Consider the following 18,371-nt stretch of genomic DNA (forward strand, 5'->3'; position numbering starts at 1 on the left):
CAGGGTGAAAGGTCAGCATCTTTCTGCCTGCAAACCCCTCTCCAGCCTTGAATCTGGGTCAGCAGGCTGGGGAAAATGGCCCTACACTGGTAGCAAGGGGTTCCCAGGCACTCCCTTGTGGACAGATGAGCAAGTCTGGTCTGCAATGGAACAGGGGCTGAGAATGGGCCTCCTACCTCTCCATCCCATAGAAAGAGCCTAGGGGCTAACACGGGCACTCTTTTCCCTTGGTGCCCCCACTGGACTTGGAACAGAAGATTCCTAGGACCCATGCCTGAGTCATCTGTGTTCTCCATAGTCTGCACCAAGCCAGATCTGGCTTAGAGCAGGAGCCTGGGGACAACACCCTCTTTTGTGATGACCACTCTTTGCCAGGCAGTGTGCTGAGGTCCAGAGATCACAGAAAAAAGAGAGTCCCATTCTTCCAACCCTCACAGGCTAGTGAGCGGGAGCATAAGCCATCTTGATGTGGGTGCTGAGTGCTAGAATGCAGGGTACTGAGAAGTCCCTGGGACCATCCAGACCCTGCACTGCAGAGCACCAGGAGGGCCCCCAGGAGATGAAACCAGCTGGGTAGCACCCTTAGAAAACTGTTATTAGGGCAGATGTTAATAGAAATCACCCCAAAGTAAAGCCTGGAAACATCCACGAGATGAATTGTGACTGATTATCATAAAATGTATTGCCCAGTTTGAGTGTTTCTTCATTTATATGGTAGGAGACAATGTCCGTTTCCCAGGAGCTGTGAAGATTAAATGAAGCGATGTGTGAAAGTACTTTATTATCAATGATTCTAACCTTCGGCCCAGTAGTAAAAGTACTTAATCCTCTTTTTGTTTTTTTTTTTCTTCTGTAACAAGATTTTTTAAAAATCTATTTTATTTAACTGAGAATCATACTTTTGTCTATTATAGTAGCTAATTTGCTATTATAATAGAGATAGAGAATAGAATTGGGTAAAAAACAAGTTCTGTTCATCACCACAAAACACACACACATACACATGCAACATGTGAAAATGCTTCCTATAATTGCTATACACCATGGCCAGAAAGACAGACATGAAGATATAGGTATTGATGATAATGTAGATTATAAAGTACAAAGAATACCACCAATTGAAGTCATAGGCAGGCGTCCTAGAACAAAATAATCATGTTTCTTGGTTTTCCATACCCTAGTTCCACAATGCATATAAGGCTGACCTTAGGCAACATCCCACATGCACAGTCCATGTGCACAAGGCACTGGAAAGCCTCCTCTAACACTCGCTCTCCCCCATAGGGTGTGATGGGGCCTCAGAGCCATATCCCTAATGCTGAACAGCTTGCTTCACACCTGACTTTCTGAAATTCTTAGTACCTTACAGAGGCACCAATTTTCACAGTGGCAGGACCTTAGTGATCTCCCAATTCACTTTTCTCCCTTCACAATGAGAAAATTGAGGCCTAGAAAGGACAGTGACTTGCTAGGAATTACAAAGAGAATAAGAAGCATGGCTGGGAAGAGGGTTGTGCAGTGCAAATTCAGGGCTCTGTGGGACACCCAACTGCCTTGGCTGGGGGCCAGGTCATATTCTAACCATGCAGGGACAATGCATAAAAGGTACCCGGTGATAATCGTGGAATGGCAAGTTGTGACAGGTGCTCACTCTACTTTTAATGGAAACTTAATTTCCTACAGGAGGGGACATCAGGGGTTGCTGGCTAGGCTGTCAGCCAGGGGTCTGAGGAAAGACCCAAGAGAACATAAGCAGGACCAGGCCCAGGCCCAAGAGGGAGCAACAACTAAGAGCAAGTTGATCTGATGATCCTATGCATCACAAGATGACAGAAAACCTGCCTCTCTGAGGTCACTATTGGAGCAGATGTGGACTGACGTTTGCAGTGAGGCTCTGCCCACTCTCTAGAGCTGGAGCACTAGCTACTCTGTGCAGTACCACTTAATAACTTTACTCATATGCATGAGGTAAATCCATAATAAGAAGACATTAGAAAAAACCATGAGGTTTTTCTCCTAAGTAATTTCCAAATGGGTGGAGAATTGGCATTTTGCAAGCAAGGTGGCAATTACTGTTGGGAAAAAGCTGAGTGTTGGGAGAAGCTGAGGCAGGGCTTGCATGTCTGACATAATGTAAGAGTCTTGGAACATGTCTGGGGTCCACAGTCTAAAACCCCTTGTGGCCTTTGGAACACCAAGCTCTGTGCTAAAGGGTGGAAGGCTATCCTGATGCACCATAATCTAAGCCCAGGGTATAAAATCCCTCATGGCTTGGATAGAATCCATGACTCGAGGCTCTGGAATGTGTCTAGACTTACTGGCTTCTTGCTCCTTGCTCTCCCAGGATCGATTGTAACTTGAGTTAAAAGAACCTGCTCTCCATTATCTCAAGTAGCAGAGCAAATGCTAAACCATCACAGCTGTAAATTATGTACTTAATGCAATGTGCCCTTTTGACCTCCACATTCTCACCACCTGTTTCTTTGTTGGATTACCAATAAATAGTGTGGGCTCTTAGAGCTCAGAGCCTTCAAATCCTCCACAATCACAATGGTCCCCTGGTCCCACTTCTCTTTCTCAAACTGTCTTTTCTCAATCCTTTGACTCCACAGGACTTTGTCACCCCAACGACATGGTGTTGGGTCTGATCACCCCAACATTCGTGACTGCTCAACGTGGGGCGACAAAGACCCTGGTAAAGGAACGCTAGAGCGTGTGAAAGTGGAGGACGCATCGTCAAAGGACACCTGAGGACATCTAAAAGAAACTCAGTGAGAAAGCTGAGTGCTCAGAAGAACCAGGGTAGCAATGGGACAAAGTGAAATCAGACATTCTGCTTATTAAAATTTCTTAATGCATGTATTACAAAGAGGAGGCGTGAAACTTAGTACTCAGAATTTGTTATCACTCTTTAGTGCAGTAAAGCAGTTTTTCCCTTGATTCCTGGAACAAGGGACTATGGAGTTGGATGAATGGGAGAGAATTGGCAGAGATTTTAAAAAAGCATATAAAATGAAGCAAAAATTCCAGTCTTGGTTTGGTCAGTGTGGGCTCTAATAAAAGCAGCTCTTGAGCCATTTCAAACAGATGATGAGGCAGATTCAGATGAGGAAGAGGAGAATGAGTGTAAAATACTAACTTCAGATTCTGAATGTGAGAAACAGAAACCAGAGGAAGTGAAAGAAAAGAGAGGGAAACTGAAAAAACTGTTTTACTAATCTGTTGGCTCCACCTGCTGAATTAAGTGCATGGCCACCTCCTCGCTCTCCCCTTTATGGGCGAGAAAATGAATTAGCTACAAAACTTACCGCTCCTGTAGTTGCAACATTAAAATCTGGAGCAATTGGTAGTAGTAAGACCCAGTGGAATTTGAGGCTTATTTATTCAGAGAGCACCTCAATAAACCAAGGCATATCCGGCACAGCCAGTGCCTTTACAAACAGCAACAACTGTCTCCTGCCACAGCAGGCAGTGTTGCCATAGACCTCTGCAGCACAATTCCTATCTCCTTACTTTCTGGGGAGCCACCAAAGAAGGTCCCCATGAGAGTTAGGGGGCCCTTGCCCTCAGGAACAGTCGGTCTATTACTTGAAAGATCTAGAGGTGTCACTGTGCATACGGGAATGATTGGTTCTGATTATACTGGAGAAATTCAATTAGTTATTAGTTCCTTAACTCCGTGGTCTGCTTCCCTAGGAGAGAGAATTGCTCAGTCATTGACATAAAGCTGGGAAGCAGCACAGTGAAAAGAACAGGAGGCTTTGGTAGTACTAATCCAACAGGAAAGGCTGTATATAGGGTTAATCAAGTGTCTGACAAAAGACCTATTTGTACAGTAGACCTGCTGTTGGGTGCTTACAAATTGACACACAGGCCTGGTGGGCAGTAGTCCCTGGAAAAAATAAATCACGGGCTGCTTTGCATAGGGCAAGTAAAGTCATCCTGAAGCTTCAGTTTCATGGTTAACCTGCCTCTGCTAGAGAAAAACAGATTTAAAGAGCACACAGGCATGATATGGGCTGAATGTGTTCATTGTGGTGTTTGTGGCCTTTATGATGGGAATGTTCAACCGCTACTCCCACTACATTGGTGCAAAACAAAATGAAGCCTTCACAAGAGTTTTAAGACAGTGTTCTGGGCTATATTTGAACTTTCTGAAGTGAAATCAGTAGTCATCAACTATAACCACAAATTCATTGAAAACATTGGTTATATTCTTTATGGAGTCTATAATGTTACAATGGTCATTGTTTTGCTAAATATGTTAATTGCCATGATCAACAATTCATTCCAGGAAATTGAGGATGATGCTGATGTGGAGTGGAAATTTGCAAGGGCCAAACTGGTTTTCCTGCTTTGGGGAGAGGAGAGCACTTCCTGTTCCCTTCAATCTGGTGCCAGGTCCAGGGTCCCTCTTTTGTCTCTTGCTGAGGCTGAAAGGGTGGATTTCTGAGCTCTACCCAGGGTCATAAAAAAGGTTTCCAGGAAAGATGTAGAGATAAGTAAGTGAAGTAGAGACAAGTAAGTGAAGAAGAGACAAGTAAGTAGAGACAAGTAAGCAGAGATAAGTGAGTAGAGATAAGGGAGATAAATATACAGATAGAGATAGAGACAAATATATATACAGAGATAGAGATAGAGAGAGATAAATAGAGATAGAGATAAATAGAGACTTACAGGAACTCACAGGTACTAACAGGTACCACAGGGACAGATAGGGATAGGTGAAGACTAGCAATATAAGGTCAATGCCCTACAGAGGTACTGATCAGTGCCCTAAAGAGGTACAAAAGTTGAGACTAGCAAAGACAAGCAGAGATTTGCAGGGAGAAGAACATTCTGAATTATGGAAATTAGCTAGAGCTCAAAGGGCAAATATAAAAGGAATAGAGGGGAGGCAGGTAAGGATAAAAATGCTCTTTCTCATCGTTCATTTATTCAGAAGATAAATTATTTCCTCAGGATGCTTCACGTTGGTTGCTGGTCTAGCCTAGGCCTTTCCCTTGGGTCGTATATCTCTAGAATGAAAAGAGAGGGGAGTTATTCTCTATTAGGTCAATTTTATATATTTTTAGGCTTACATTGCCATAATGAAAAGATTAAAATTCTCTTATGTCTTAAAAAAATGCTCTTTCTTTTCTCTCCAACAGGACCTTTTGGTCCTTTAACTAAACAAAGAGCAGATGCATTGGTGTCTGCAGTTTTTGCTAATGCACAAGCATTCCATTCTTTAACTCATCTTAACGCCGCAGGCCTTAGAAAAAGATATGGTCACATACAAAGAGCTGGGAAGAAGGAAAGATAATTATATGGGGAAGAGGATTTGCTTGTGTCTCTCCAGATGACTATCAGGTGCCTGTGTGGGTGCCCACCAAACATCTGAAGATCTATCATGAGCCAACACATCTAGTAGATCCACCTGTACAGTGCAAATTGAAGGTCTGAAAAGACTCCATTTGCTTTCCCTGTGCCTTCTGTTAGAAGGGGCCTGTTTCTCATTATCAGTGGCCTCCCAGCTACAGCCACAAAAGTTTTTGCTTCTGTTTCAGTAGATTTACTAACATGGGGGTGAGGGTATGCTTGTGTTTTTGCAGGAGATGAATGAACCGTGTGCATGCCCTCAAGATGTGTACAACCATGGAACAGGAGACTGGAGGGACCCATGGATCCTAACCATGGACCGGCTCCCCCAGTACGAGCCATGAGCCAGTTGAATCTGAATGCAAAGATGGAACAAAGATTAACCGGAGTCACGATACTTAACAGACCAAAGCTTTCTGACTCAGCTCCTTCTACCCTGAATACAAGAGACTCTAATAGGAATATCATCGTCCCTATTCAGCATGAAGAAGTTACAGAAGATGGACGTTCATCCTTCTGCAACCCCTAGGATTAACGGTCCTGTTGTAAAAGGGAAAGGGAAGATATGTGGGAAACATTCAAACCAGAGTGACTTCAGTTTGAATAAGGGCTAAGAAAAATGAAGCTAGATCACCAACCAGCAGTTAAGGGCTACACAGTCTGCAATCACCTTGCTCAATTAAAAGAGGCCACCTTTTATACTAGTAATAATGACAACTAGTAATAATGGTAGTAATAATGATACTTTCTCTTTTACAAAAAAGAGAAGGGGGAGCATGTTGGGAAAAAGCTGAGTGTTGGGGGAAGCTGAGGCAGGGCTTGCATGTCTGACAACGTAAAAGAGTCTTGGAACATGTCCAGGGCCCAGGGTCTAAAACCCCTTGTGGCCTTTGGAACACCAAACTCTGTGCTAAAGTGTGGAAGGCTACCCTGACGCACCATAATCTAAGCCCAGGGCATAAAACCCCTCGTGGCTTGGATAGCGTCCAGGGCTTGTGGCTCTGGAATGTGTCTAGACCTGCTGGCTCCTCGCTCCCTGCTCTCCCAGGATCGATTGTAACTTGAGTTACAAGAACCTGCTCTCCATTATCTCAAGTAGCAGAGCAAATGCTAAACCATCACAGCTGTAAATCATGTGCTTAATGCAGTGTGCCCTTTTGACCTCCACATTCTCACCACCTGGTTCTTTGTTGGATTAACGATAAATAGCACTGGGCTCCCAGAGCTCGAGGCCTTTGCAGCCTCCGTGATCATGATGGCCCCTTGGTCACACTTCTCTCTCTCAGTCTTTTCTCAATCCTTTGACTACGCCAGACTTGGTCACCCCCACGACCTGGTGTTGGGTCTGATGACCCCAACAATTACTGATGTTTACATTTATTTCCTGTTTGATGTAGCCAAAAAACTGTATCAATGCTTAGGAGAACCAGCCAAGATTCCTTTACAAAGATGGCTTATGTCTTTAAATTCAAGACTCAAAGAAGATCCCAGAGTAGAAAGTGGGCTCAGATATTAAGAATTGTATCTTAAGAGGTGTCTTCTGTTCCTTTCCATTTTGAAAGAATTCATTTAAATTTAGTGTTAAGTAGAGAGGATAGGCTATTAGTGGTGTAAAAGTTTATCTTTCTCAAAACCTTTACAGTGAATAGGACTAAACAGAAAATCACTCTTTGTCCTCTCTCAGCCCTACTAGAGTCAGGAGACAGCTGCTTTGAATAGCGCAAATTCTGTTATGGTAAAAGATGTTCATGAACATGGATCAAGGATGCTCGGACATGATGTCAGGGCTGTTCGCTGTAGTGACCAGCACGTAGAGCTCAAGTGCTATCTCCAGAAGGTTTTCAAAGTAAGGTGATCCCTCTGCTGTTTTCAGACCCCTACAGAGGAACCAAAAACACAAAGTGAAAACCACACACGTAAATTAATACACGGACACACTTTTCCCCTTTCAAGAGCACTCCTGCAGTGTTTGAACACAGAAGATTGTGTTTGGTGACAGATTGTGCCACCAACAGGCTCAACCTAAATATGGGAGAATTCCCAGGCAGAAACTTCCGGAGAAATGTGCTCACTGATTCCCAAAAAGCTTCAAGGCCATCAGGGAGAACATCAGCACTCTGAACATAAACAATGGAAGACGAGAGGATATTGGGCAGGGTGCTCTGGAGGCTTCGGAAAGCCCTTCGGATCTATGGAGACAAAATGTTATTTTATTTACAAGAAACCAGCTAACTTTTCTGCAAAACAAACCATCACGTATCCTAAATCATATGCTTACCTGATGACTTTTAGGGAAGTTAATTAGGAAGACTGGCCTTAAGGCCCTTGACCATCTGACGCTGCGGATGTTAATAGCTTCCAGGGACCCGTAGAAAATCAGATGGATCGAGGTCAGCTGTGAGAGACACAGGACGAGATGTCAGTACTACACTGTCCAAGGACAGTGAATGGGGGTTCACCAACCCAGGAGAGGCACAATGTTATGTGAAAAAGCAAGTTTCATAGACAGCATAGTACCACTTTTGTAGTATGATATTAATAATAGCTAATGTTTGACGTTTTACTGTGTTCCATGTACTATAACAAGCACCTCTTGCAGATTATTTTAGACTCATCACACCAATTAGGTGGGCACTATTCCTGTAGGAGGAGCTTGAGGCACAGCGAGGGTAACCATGTAGCCCGTGATCACACAGCTAGTTGAGGGCAGAGCTGGGACTGGAACCCTGACAGTCTGAGGGCTGAGCCCTTGCTATTAATCACACTGTGACATCCTTCCACACTACACCCTATTGACCTTCTCTTCAATTTGACGTGTTAAAAAGAAGGAGGTGTAGCCTAGAAACAGAGATGCGAATATCTAGAATACAGAAAACCCTTATTAATCTTTATTAATGTCAGGTTTATGGGCAAGAGATTAAGCTGAAGATGGCCGAAAGAAGAACCTCGTGTATTTTAGAAAAATATAAGTAAAAAGAACAATCTACCATCATCAAAACATGAATTTAGCCCCTTTGGTGGTAAGGCACAGAGGATCTAGTGAGCTCCTTCCCCTCAAAGGGCACTCCGCATGGGGCAGGTGTAGGGTCCAGCCCTACAGGGTCTGTGGATTTTTCTCATGTGTGGAGATGAGAGATTGTAGAAATAAAGACACAAGACAAAGAGAAGAAAAGACAGCTGGGCCCGGGAGACCACTACCACCTAGACGCGGAGACTGGTAGTGGCCCCAAATGCCTGGCTGCACTGGTATTTATTGGATACAAGGGAAAAGGGGCAGGGGAAGGAGTGTGAATCATCTCAAATGATTGATAAGGTCACGTAAGTCACGTGTCCACCGGACAGGAGACCTTCCCTGTTAGGCAGCCGAGGCAGAGAGAGAGGAGAGCTTATGCCTTTACTTCTTCTATGCATTTCAAAGACTTTTAGTACTTTCACTAATTCTGCTACTGCTATCTAGAAGGCAGAGCCATATGTAGAGGGTGGAACATGAAAGTGGACCAGGAGTGTGACTGCTGAAGCACAGCATCACAGGGGGATGTTTAGGCCTCTGGATGGCTGTGGGTGGGGCTGACTGATGTCAGGTCTTCCACAAGAGGTGGTGGAGCAGAGTCTTCTCTAATTCCCCCCGGGAAGGGGAGACTCTCTTTCCCAGTCTGCTAAGTAACGGGTGCCTTCCCTAGACACTGAGGCTACCGCTAGACCAAGGTCCACTAGGTGAGGGGTGTCTTCCCAGGTGTTGGCGTTACCACTAGACCGGGGAGCCCTCTAGTGGCCCTTTCCAGGCGTAACAGAGGGCTCACACTCGTCTTCTAGCCACTTCTCACCATGTCCCTTCAACTCCTATCTCTGCATGGCCTGATTTTTCCTAGGTTATAATTGTAGAACAAAGATTAGTATAATATTGGAACAGAATAATGTTACAAACTAGTGATGAATGATATTCATATATAATCACATCTATAATCTATTTCTAGTATAACTATTCTTATTCTGTATATTTTCTTTATTATACTGGAACAGCTTGTGCCCTCGGTTCTTGCCTTGACACCTGGGTGGCTTGCCGCCCACAGGCAGGGGAGACAGCTAAGAAATGAGGCTGGTTCACAACTGCTGCACTGAGCAGTTGTGAGGTAGACAGATCACTTGACCTCAGGAGTTCAAGACCAGGCTGGGCAACATGGTGGAATCCCATCTCTATAAAAAATGCAAAAATTAGCCAGGCATGGTGTTGTGCACCTGTAGTCCCAGCTACTTGGGGGACGGAGGCAGGAGGATTGCTTGAATCTGGGAGGTTGAGGCTGCAGTGAACTGAGATTGCACCACTGCCCTCCAGCTTAGGTGACAAAGTGAGACTGTCTCCAAAAAAAAAAAGAAAATGGTAAAAGTAAATAAACATATAATTAATAAGCTAATAGAGAAAAAAGAATAATAAAAATACTTATTTCAAAAAAAGAATAAAAAGAAAAAGGAACATAGAGATTGAATGAATGAAAAACAAATAGTAAGATGATAGATGTAAAGCCAAATATATCAATAGTTACAATAAAAATAGAGAGGCAAAATACCTCAATTATGTTGTCAGACTGGACTAACAGACAACTACAATTATTTGCTGCTTACAAGAGAAACATCACAAATATAAGGATACAAAAAGGTTGACAGCAAAAGGATGGAAAAATATCCTGTGTAAATGAAAGCCAAAAGAAAGACATTTTAGTTTTATTAATATAAGAAATAAGATAGTTTAAAATAAGAACCACCAGAACTGGAGGGATATTTTGTAATGATAGAGTTAATCAACCAGGAAGAGATAATAATTCTAAATTAGCATGATTCTAACAATATACTTTCAAATGCATAAAGCAAAAAAATCTGGAAAATTTTCAAATATTTGAAATTAAATCACACAGTTATAAATAACCCACGTTTTAAAGAGAACTCTACAAGGAAAATCAGAAAATATTTCTAATTGAATGAAAATAAAAACATAAGATATCAAAATGTGTGGAATGTAGTTAAATTAGCCATTAGAGGAAATGCGTAGCATTAAATATAAAACAGGGCTTGAATTAATAATCTAAGCTTCCACCTTAGGAAACTAGGGGAAAAAAGAGCAAATTAAACTTAAAACAGGCAGAAAGAAGAAAATACAAGAGATAAAAGCAGAAATCAGCCGAATGTTTTAGCACATGCCTATAGTCCCAGCTACTTGGGAGGCTGAGGCAGGAGAATCACTTGAACCCAGGAGGCAGAAATTGCAGTGAGCAGAGATCACTCCAGCCAGGGCAACAGAGCAAGACTCTGTCTTAAAAAACAAAAAAACAAAAAGCAGAAATCAATAAAATTGAGCACAGATAACAGTAATAAAGGAAACAACAAAGGACATGACAAAGTGCAATTTATCTCAAGAATTTAAGGCTGATTCAACATTTGAAATTGAATCAGTGTCATTCATGATATCTGTAGACTAAAGGAGAAAAATCATATGATCATCTGAATAGATGCTAAAAGCATGTGCCAGATGTAACCTCTTTTCAGGGTAAAGACTCCCAGAAAACTAAGGATAAAAGGAAACTTCTTTAACCTGCATTTTTAAATTTATTTATTTTGAGACAGAGTCTCACTCTGTCACCCAGGCTGGAGTGCAGTGGCATGATCTTGGCTCACTGCAACCTCTGCCTCCCGGGTTCACACCATTCTCCTGCCTTAGCCTCCTGAGTAGCTGGGACTACAGGCACCCGCCACCACGCCCAGCTAATTTTTTGTATTTTTAGTAGAGACAGGGTTTCACCGTGTTAGCCGGGATGGTCTCGATCTCCTGACCTTGTGATCCGCCCGCCTTGGACTCCCAAAGTGCTGGGATTACAGGCGTGAACCACTGCGCCCGGCCTTTTTTTTTTTTTTTTTTTTTTTTAATTTGTGTTTTAACTTTTATTTTAAGTTCAGGGGTACATGTGCAGGATGTGCAGGTTTGTTACATAAGTAACTGTGTGTCATGGGGATTGTTGTACAGATTATTTCATCACCCAGTTATTGAGCCTAGTATCCATTAGTTGTTTTTCCTGATATTCTCCCTCCTCCCACTCTCCACCCTCCAATAGGCCCCAGTGTGTGTTGTTCCCCTCTACGTGTCCATGTGTTCTCATCATTTAGCTCCCACTTACAAGTGAGAACATGTGGTGTTTGTTAAACTCCATCTGTAAAACTCCCAGACCTAAAATCATTCTTTTTTTTTTTTTTTTTTTTTTTTTTTTTTTTTTTTGAGACGGAGTCTCGCCGTGTCTCCCAGGCTGGAGTGCAGTGGCGCGATCTCGGCTCACTGCAAGCTCCGCCCCCTGGGTTCACGCCATTCTCCCGACTCAGCCTCCCAAGTAGCTGGGACTACAGGCGCCCGCTACCACGCCCGGCTAATTTTTTTGTATTTTTAGTAGAGACGGGGTTTCACCGTGTTAGCCAGGATAGTCTCGATCTCCTGACCTCGTGATCCACCCGCCTCGGCCTCCCAAAGTGCTGGGATTACAGGCTTGAGCCACCGCGCCCGGCCAAATCATTCTTAATATTGAAAAATTGAGGCTCTGCCCTGCCCAGGGTAGGCTGTGGATGGTCCAATAGACTGGGCTTGTGCTGTGTGGGGAAGGTGCGGGCATCACAGCCTTCCTTTTCCTGGGGCCCTCTGCATTGGGGACAGAATGTAACCCATGGGACCCTCAGGACCTCCAGCTGCCCAGTCCCAGATTGAAGGGACGGGCATCAGTGGAGAGGGTCTTAAATCGAGATGATTTGCTTTTATAGATTGAGAGACACAAGGCATGGATGGATAGAAACCTTTGCATGTATCAGTTCACATATCAATATATCTGCCTGCATGCTCCAGTTATGTAACAGTGGTGCCTGCTACATTCAGTATGAATCTGCCTATGACCTCTTGGTTTGATATTTTACGACTTTCGCTAGATTCACGGAAGGGTGAACCTGGAATTAAACAGGCAACAGAAAATGTAAAAGCATTGATAAATCAAGAGGTGAAGAATGGCATTTCTACAGAATTGTTTTGGGAGGATTTTCTCAAGGAGGAGCTCTTGTCTTTATGTACATCTTTTACCACAAAGCAGAAATCAGCACTGAGTGTCACTGCACTCAGTTGCTGACTTTGGGCAACTGAGTTGCCCACTTTGGGATCCATTTCTACAGGGTGCCATTGTGGCACAAATAGAGATATTTCTATTCTCCAGTGCCTTGGAAATTGTGATCCTTTAGTTTCACTAATGTTTGGTTTTCTTACTGTTGAAAATCTGAAAGCATTGGTATATCCAGCCAAAGTAAACTTCAAAACCTTCATAGGCGTGATGCACAGCTTGTCGCCAGGCAATGATGGCTATCAAGCAATTTGTTGATAAACTCCTACCTCCTGTTGATAGATTTCACTACAAAGGCCTTCTGCAGAAATACACCAGCATCACTGTAGTAGAGTATAAACCTTTCCCCCAGCCAGATCTTTAAACTTCTAATGTTTGCAGTGTGAAAATGTTTTGCAAATACACGCCAATGGCATGAACTAACTTTATGGCTCCTCATGGGCAATTATGATCTTTTAAGTTTCTGTACATTTCTATACACAGATATATGGTAGAATATATCAGTATTACAATAAATGAAGTTTTTTCACTTATTTTAATAATTATGTTTGAGAAAAAGAAGCTAGCTTAGTGAAATTCCATCTCTACAAAAAGTACAAAAATTAGCCAGCGATGGTGGTGCACGCCTGTAATCTCAGCTACTCGGGAGACTGAGGCAGGAGAATTGCTTGAACCTTGGAGGCAGAGGTTGCAGTGAGCTGAGGTGGAGCCACTGCACTCCAGCCTGGGTTAAAGAGCTCAAAAAAAAAAAAATTACTAGTATGCTTAATGAACATTTGTTCAGGTTTAAATGAACAGTTAAGGCCAGGCATGGTGGCTCAAGCCTGTAATCTCAGTGCTTTGAGAGGTCAAAGGGGGAGGATCACTTGAGGCCAGGAGTTTAAGACCAGCCTGAGCAACACAGTATGACCCTGTCTCTACAAAAAATTAAAAATTTAGCAGGATGTGGTGGTGCACAACTGTAGTCTCAACTACCCAAGAGGCTGAGACAGAAGGATCACTTGAGCCTGGGAGTCCAAGGCTATAGTGAGTTATGATTGCCACTGCCTTTTAACGTGGGCAACAGAGCAAGACCCTGTCTCTAAAAAAAGTAAAATAAAATAAAATAATTAAATGAGCCATTAAGATATAAATGATTTATGCATGCTGTGATTTAGTCTATGGATTTATTCTAAAATTGCTAAAATGTCACCATGTATTGACCATGAAAAACTCTTAAAAAAATCAATGAATCCAGGAGTTGTTTTTTTGAAAAAATTAACAAAATAGTCTGCTAGCTAGACTAATAAGGAAGAAGAGAGATGAATGAAATAGACACAATAAAAAAAATAAAGGCGGCCGGGCGCGGTGGCTCAAGCCTGTAATCCCAGCACTTTGGGAGGCCGAGGTGGGCGGATCACGGGGTCAGGAGATCGAGACCATCCTGGCTAACACGGTGAAACCCCATCTCTACTAAAAAATACAAAAAACTAGCCGGGCGAGGTGGCGGGCGCCTGTAGTCCCAGCTACTCAGGAGGCTGAGGCAGGAGAATGGCGTGAACCCGGGAGGCGGAGCTTGCAGTGAGCTGAGATCTGGCCACTGCACTCCAGCCTGGGCGACAGAGCAAGACTCCGTCTCAAAAAAAAAAAAAAAAAAAAAAAAAAAATAAAGGCGATATCACCATTGATCTCACAGAAATACAAACTACTATCAGAGAATACTATAAACACCTCTATGCAAATAAACTAGAAAACCTAGAAGAAATGAATAAATTCCTGGAAACAAACACCCTCCCAAGACTAAAGCAGGAAGAAGCTGAATCCCTGAATAGACCAATAACAAGTTCTGAAATTGAGGCAGTAATTAATAGCCTACCAACCAAAAAAAAAGCCTAGGATCAGACAGATTCACAGCCAAATTCTACCAGAGGTACAAAGAGGAGTTGGTACCATTTATTCTGTAACTATTCCAAACAATTAAAAATGAGGGACTCCTCCCTAACTTGTTTTATGAGGCCAGCATCATCCTGATACCCAAACCTGGCAGAGACACAACAAAAAAAGAAAACTTCAGGCCAATAACTCTGATGAACATTGATGCGAAAATCCTTGATAAAATACTGGCAAACTGAATTCAGCAGCACATTAAAAAGCTTATCAACTATGATCAAATTGGCTTCATCCCTGGGATGCAAGGTTGGTTCAACATACATAAATCAGTAAACGTAATCCATCACATAGAATCAATGACAAAAACCACATGATTATCTCTATAGATGTAGAAAAGGCCTTTGACAAAATTCAACATCGCTTCATATTAAAAACTCTCAATAAACCAGGTATTGATGAAACAATCTCAAAATAATAAGAGCTATTTATGACAAACCCATAGCCAATATTATACTGAATGGGCAAAAGCTGGACGCATTCCCTTTGAAAACCGCTGCAAGACACGGATGCCCTCTCTCGATGCTCCTATTCAACATAGTATTGGAAGTTCTGGCCAGGCAATCGGGCAAGAGAAAGAAATAAAGCGTATTCAAATAGAAAGAGAAGAAGTCAGATTGCCTCTGTTTGCAGATGACATGATTGTATGTATAGAAAATGCCATCGTCTCAGCCCCAAAACTCCTTAGGCTGATAAGCAAGTTCAGCAAAGTCTGATAGTACAATATCAATGTCCAAAAATCACAAGCATTCCTATACACCAACAACAGACAAGCAGAGAGCCAAATCATGAATGAACTCCCACTAACAACTGCTACGAAGAGAATAAAATACCTAGGAATACAGCTTACAAGGGACATGAAGGACCTCTTCAAGGAGAAATATAAACCACTGCTCAAGGAAATAAGAGAGGACACAAACAAATGGGAAAACATTCCATGCTCATGGATAGGAAGAATCAATATTGTGAAAATGGCCATAGTGCCCAAAGTAATTTATAGATTCAGATGCTATTCCCATCAAGCTATCGTTGACTTTCTTCACAGAATTAGAAAAACACTACTTTAAATTTCCTATGGAACCCCAAAAGAGCCCTTATAGCCAAGAAAATCCTAAGAAAAAAGAACAAAGCTAGAGGCATCATGCTACCTGACTTCAAACTATACTACAAGGCTACAATAACCAAAACAGCATAATACTGGTACCAAAACAGGCATGTCGACCAATGGAACAGAACAGAGGCCTCAGAAATAGCCCCACACATCTACAACCATCTGATCTTCGACAAACCTGACAAAAACAATCAATGAGGAAAAGAGTCCCTATTTAATAAATGGTGCTGGGAAAACTGGCTAGCCATATGCAGAAAACTGAAACTGGATCCCTTCCTTAAACCTGATACAAAAATTAACTCAAGATGGATTAAAGACTTAAATGTAAAATGCAAAACCATAAAAACCCTAGAAGAAAACCTAGGCAATACCCTTCAGGACATAGGCATGGGCAAAGACTTCATGATGAAAACACCAAAAGCAGTGCAACAAAAGCCAAAAGTGACAAATGGGATCTAATTAAACTAAAGAGCTTCTGCACAGCAAAAGAAACTAGCATCAGAGTGAACAAGCAACCTACAGAATGGGAGAAAAATTTTGCAATCTACCCAACTGACAAAGGTCTAATATCTAGAATCTACAAGGATTCTTAAAAAAATATACAAGAAATAAACAAACAACCCCATCAGAAAGTTGGCAAAGGATCTGAACACTTCTCAGAAGAAGACATTTATGCGGACGACAAACATATGAAAAAAAAATCTCATCATCACTGATCATTAGAGAAATGCAAATCAAAACCACAATGAGATACCATCTCATGCCAGTCAGAATGGCAATTATTAAAAAGTCAAGAAACAATAGATGCTGGCGAGTCTGTGGAGAAATAGGAACGCTTTTACACTGTTGGTGGAAATGTAAATTAGTTCAACCATTGTGGAAAACATTGTGGTGATTTCTCAAGGATCTAGAACCAGAAATGCCATTTGACCCAGCAATCCCATTACTGGGTATATACCCAAAGGAATATAAATCATTCTACTATAAAGACACATGCACATGTATGTTTATTATAGCACTATTCACGATAGCAAAGACATGGAACCAAACCAAATGCCCATGAATGATAGACCGGATAAAGAAAATATGGCACATATACACCATGGAATACTATGCAGCCATAAAAAGAATGAAATCATGTCCTTTTCAAGGATATGGATAAAACTGGAAGCCATCATCCTCAGCAAACTAACACAGGAACAGAAAATCAAACACCACATGTTCTCACTCACACACACACACACACACACAATCACACATTATATATATACTATACTATATATATACACACTATATATATACTATACTACATGTAGTTTGTGTATAAATAAATATACATAAATATATATGTTGAATTGTGTAAATATATATACACACTCAGCACAAATATACATGATTGTAATATGTAGTAAGAATAAGGTAGTATTTCATTATTCCTAATAACAGAGATAATGCTTTTAAGTGCTCTCTTCAATTAATGGCCCTTTTATTTTGAGGACCAGGCTTTTCTTTTCCCTGATGTTTCTATTTAATATTCTTTTTTTTCTCTCAAGAAATATTCTTTCTTCCTTTACTATCCCTAACAGACCAAATACTATCTCCCTGCCATAGACATGTATTCTCAATGCATGCTATAATTTGACATCCTGAATTACAAACACATGGTATTTAAAGTGTATGTATACTTTACAAAGAGAGTAAATATTACTCAAAATTTCCTACATATTTAAAAAAACTGTACGTTAGCCCAAATCTAGACCTATTTAGTAATTAGAATTGTTAATCCAGTTAACATAAATAATTCTGTGGTTTTATTTTTCTGTAATCAACTGAAAGAATGAATAGGTCATATTCTAGTATGTTCTGAAATATTTAAGACTGAACTCAAAACTAATTTCTAAGATGATTCTCCTTGTTACTAAATAAGTAAATGTTTACATTTACTTATTTTGTATGTATTTTTGAAGCCAACTACTGTATAAAATGAGCAATCTATTAGAAAATTTGCATTATTTTATTTGCTAATGAACTTACTTGAAAATTTCACTTTTCTGAATAACTTTTAATTTTTATTTTTAACTTTTTAAAATATCAGAATTGACATTCTGAATGCATTTTTAAAATGTCTTTTCTAAAATATTAGCATAAATGGCTTAAAAATTAGTATTTTGTGCAAACATAAAAACTACAGTCATTTGCTTTTAAATAGTCAAATTTTTCAGATTAGTAAAAATTATTTGAAAACAAATTTGTGGGTAATAAAGATTAGCTAGAACTGTATATGTATGGTGTAGTTACCACACAGTTTAATATGCAGCAAAAATGTAAGCCTGAGATTTCTGAGCTTTAATTTTTCTGCTGTTTTCCAACTGACCAAAACAATGTTAGGAATGCATCTTTGTAAATGGTGCTAATTGAGAGTGGGAATAATTTTGTAATGGACTATAAAGGATGTTAATAATGAAGCCATATGTTTATGTCTGGATTTAAAACTTTTAAACCACTATTTGCTAAGTCATTTTGCTTTACCTTGAAGAACATAAACTGTTGTTTCAGTTATTCAAACTAGCAAGATCTTATTATGGCAAGAAATATTTCATTCATTAAGATGTTGTGCTGCAATATGGGAAAATGTAAATCCTTTTCACGGTTTCTTTCAATGTGAAATAAAATTTAATTCTGACAAAAAAGGGAAAAAGTGGAATGCTTTCCCCCTACGATTGAGAACAAGGCAAGGATTTCCACTCACTCCACATTGTACTGGAGGCCTAGCAAGTGCAATAAAGTGAGAGAGGAAAACATTTTACAGACTAGAAAGGAAGAAACAAAACTGTCTT

At 41.0% G+C, this 18,371-nt stretch overlaps 2 protein-coding genes and 1 pseudogene across 7 annotated transcripts in view; all 3 read left to right on the plus strand.

Annotated features, from left to right (window-relative positions):
* Positions 1-18,371, plus strand: part of MTLN (mitoregulin) — a 1,146,577-nt gene that overhangs the window by 1,116,690 nt on the left and 11,516 nt on the right. The gene's annotated exons all lie outside the window — the stretch shown is intronic.
* The window catches only part of NPHP1 (nephrocystin 1), a 364,586-nt gene that overhangs the window by 261,583 nt on the left and 84,632 nt on the right, over positions 1-18,371 (plus strand). The window lies entirely within an intron of this gene.
* On the plus strand, positions 11,912-13,828 carry LOC126933424 (acyl-protein thioesterase 1-like; annotated as a pseudogene).

This window comes from Macaca thibetana, chromosome 13 (genome assembly GCF_024542745.1).
Source record: "Macaca thibetana thibetana isolate TM-01 chromosome 13, ASM2454274v1, whole genome shotgun sequence".
Taxonomy (NCBI): Eukaryota; Metazoa; Chordata; class Mammalia; order Primates; family Cercopithecidae; genus Macaca; species Macaca thibetana.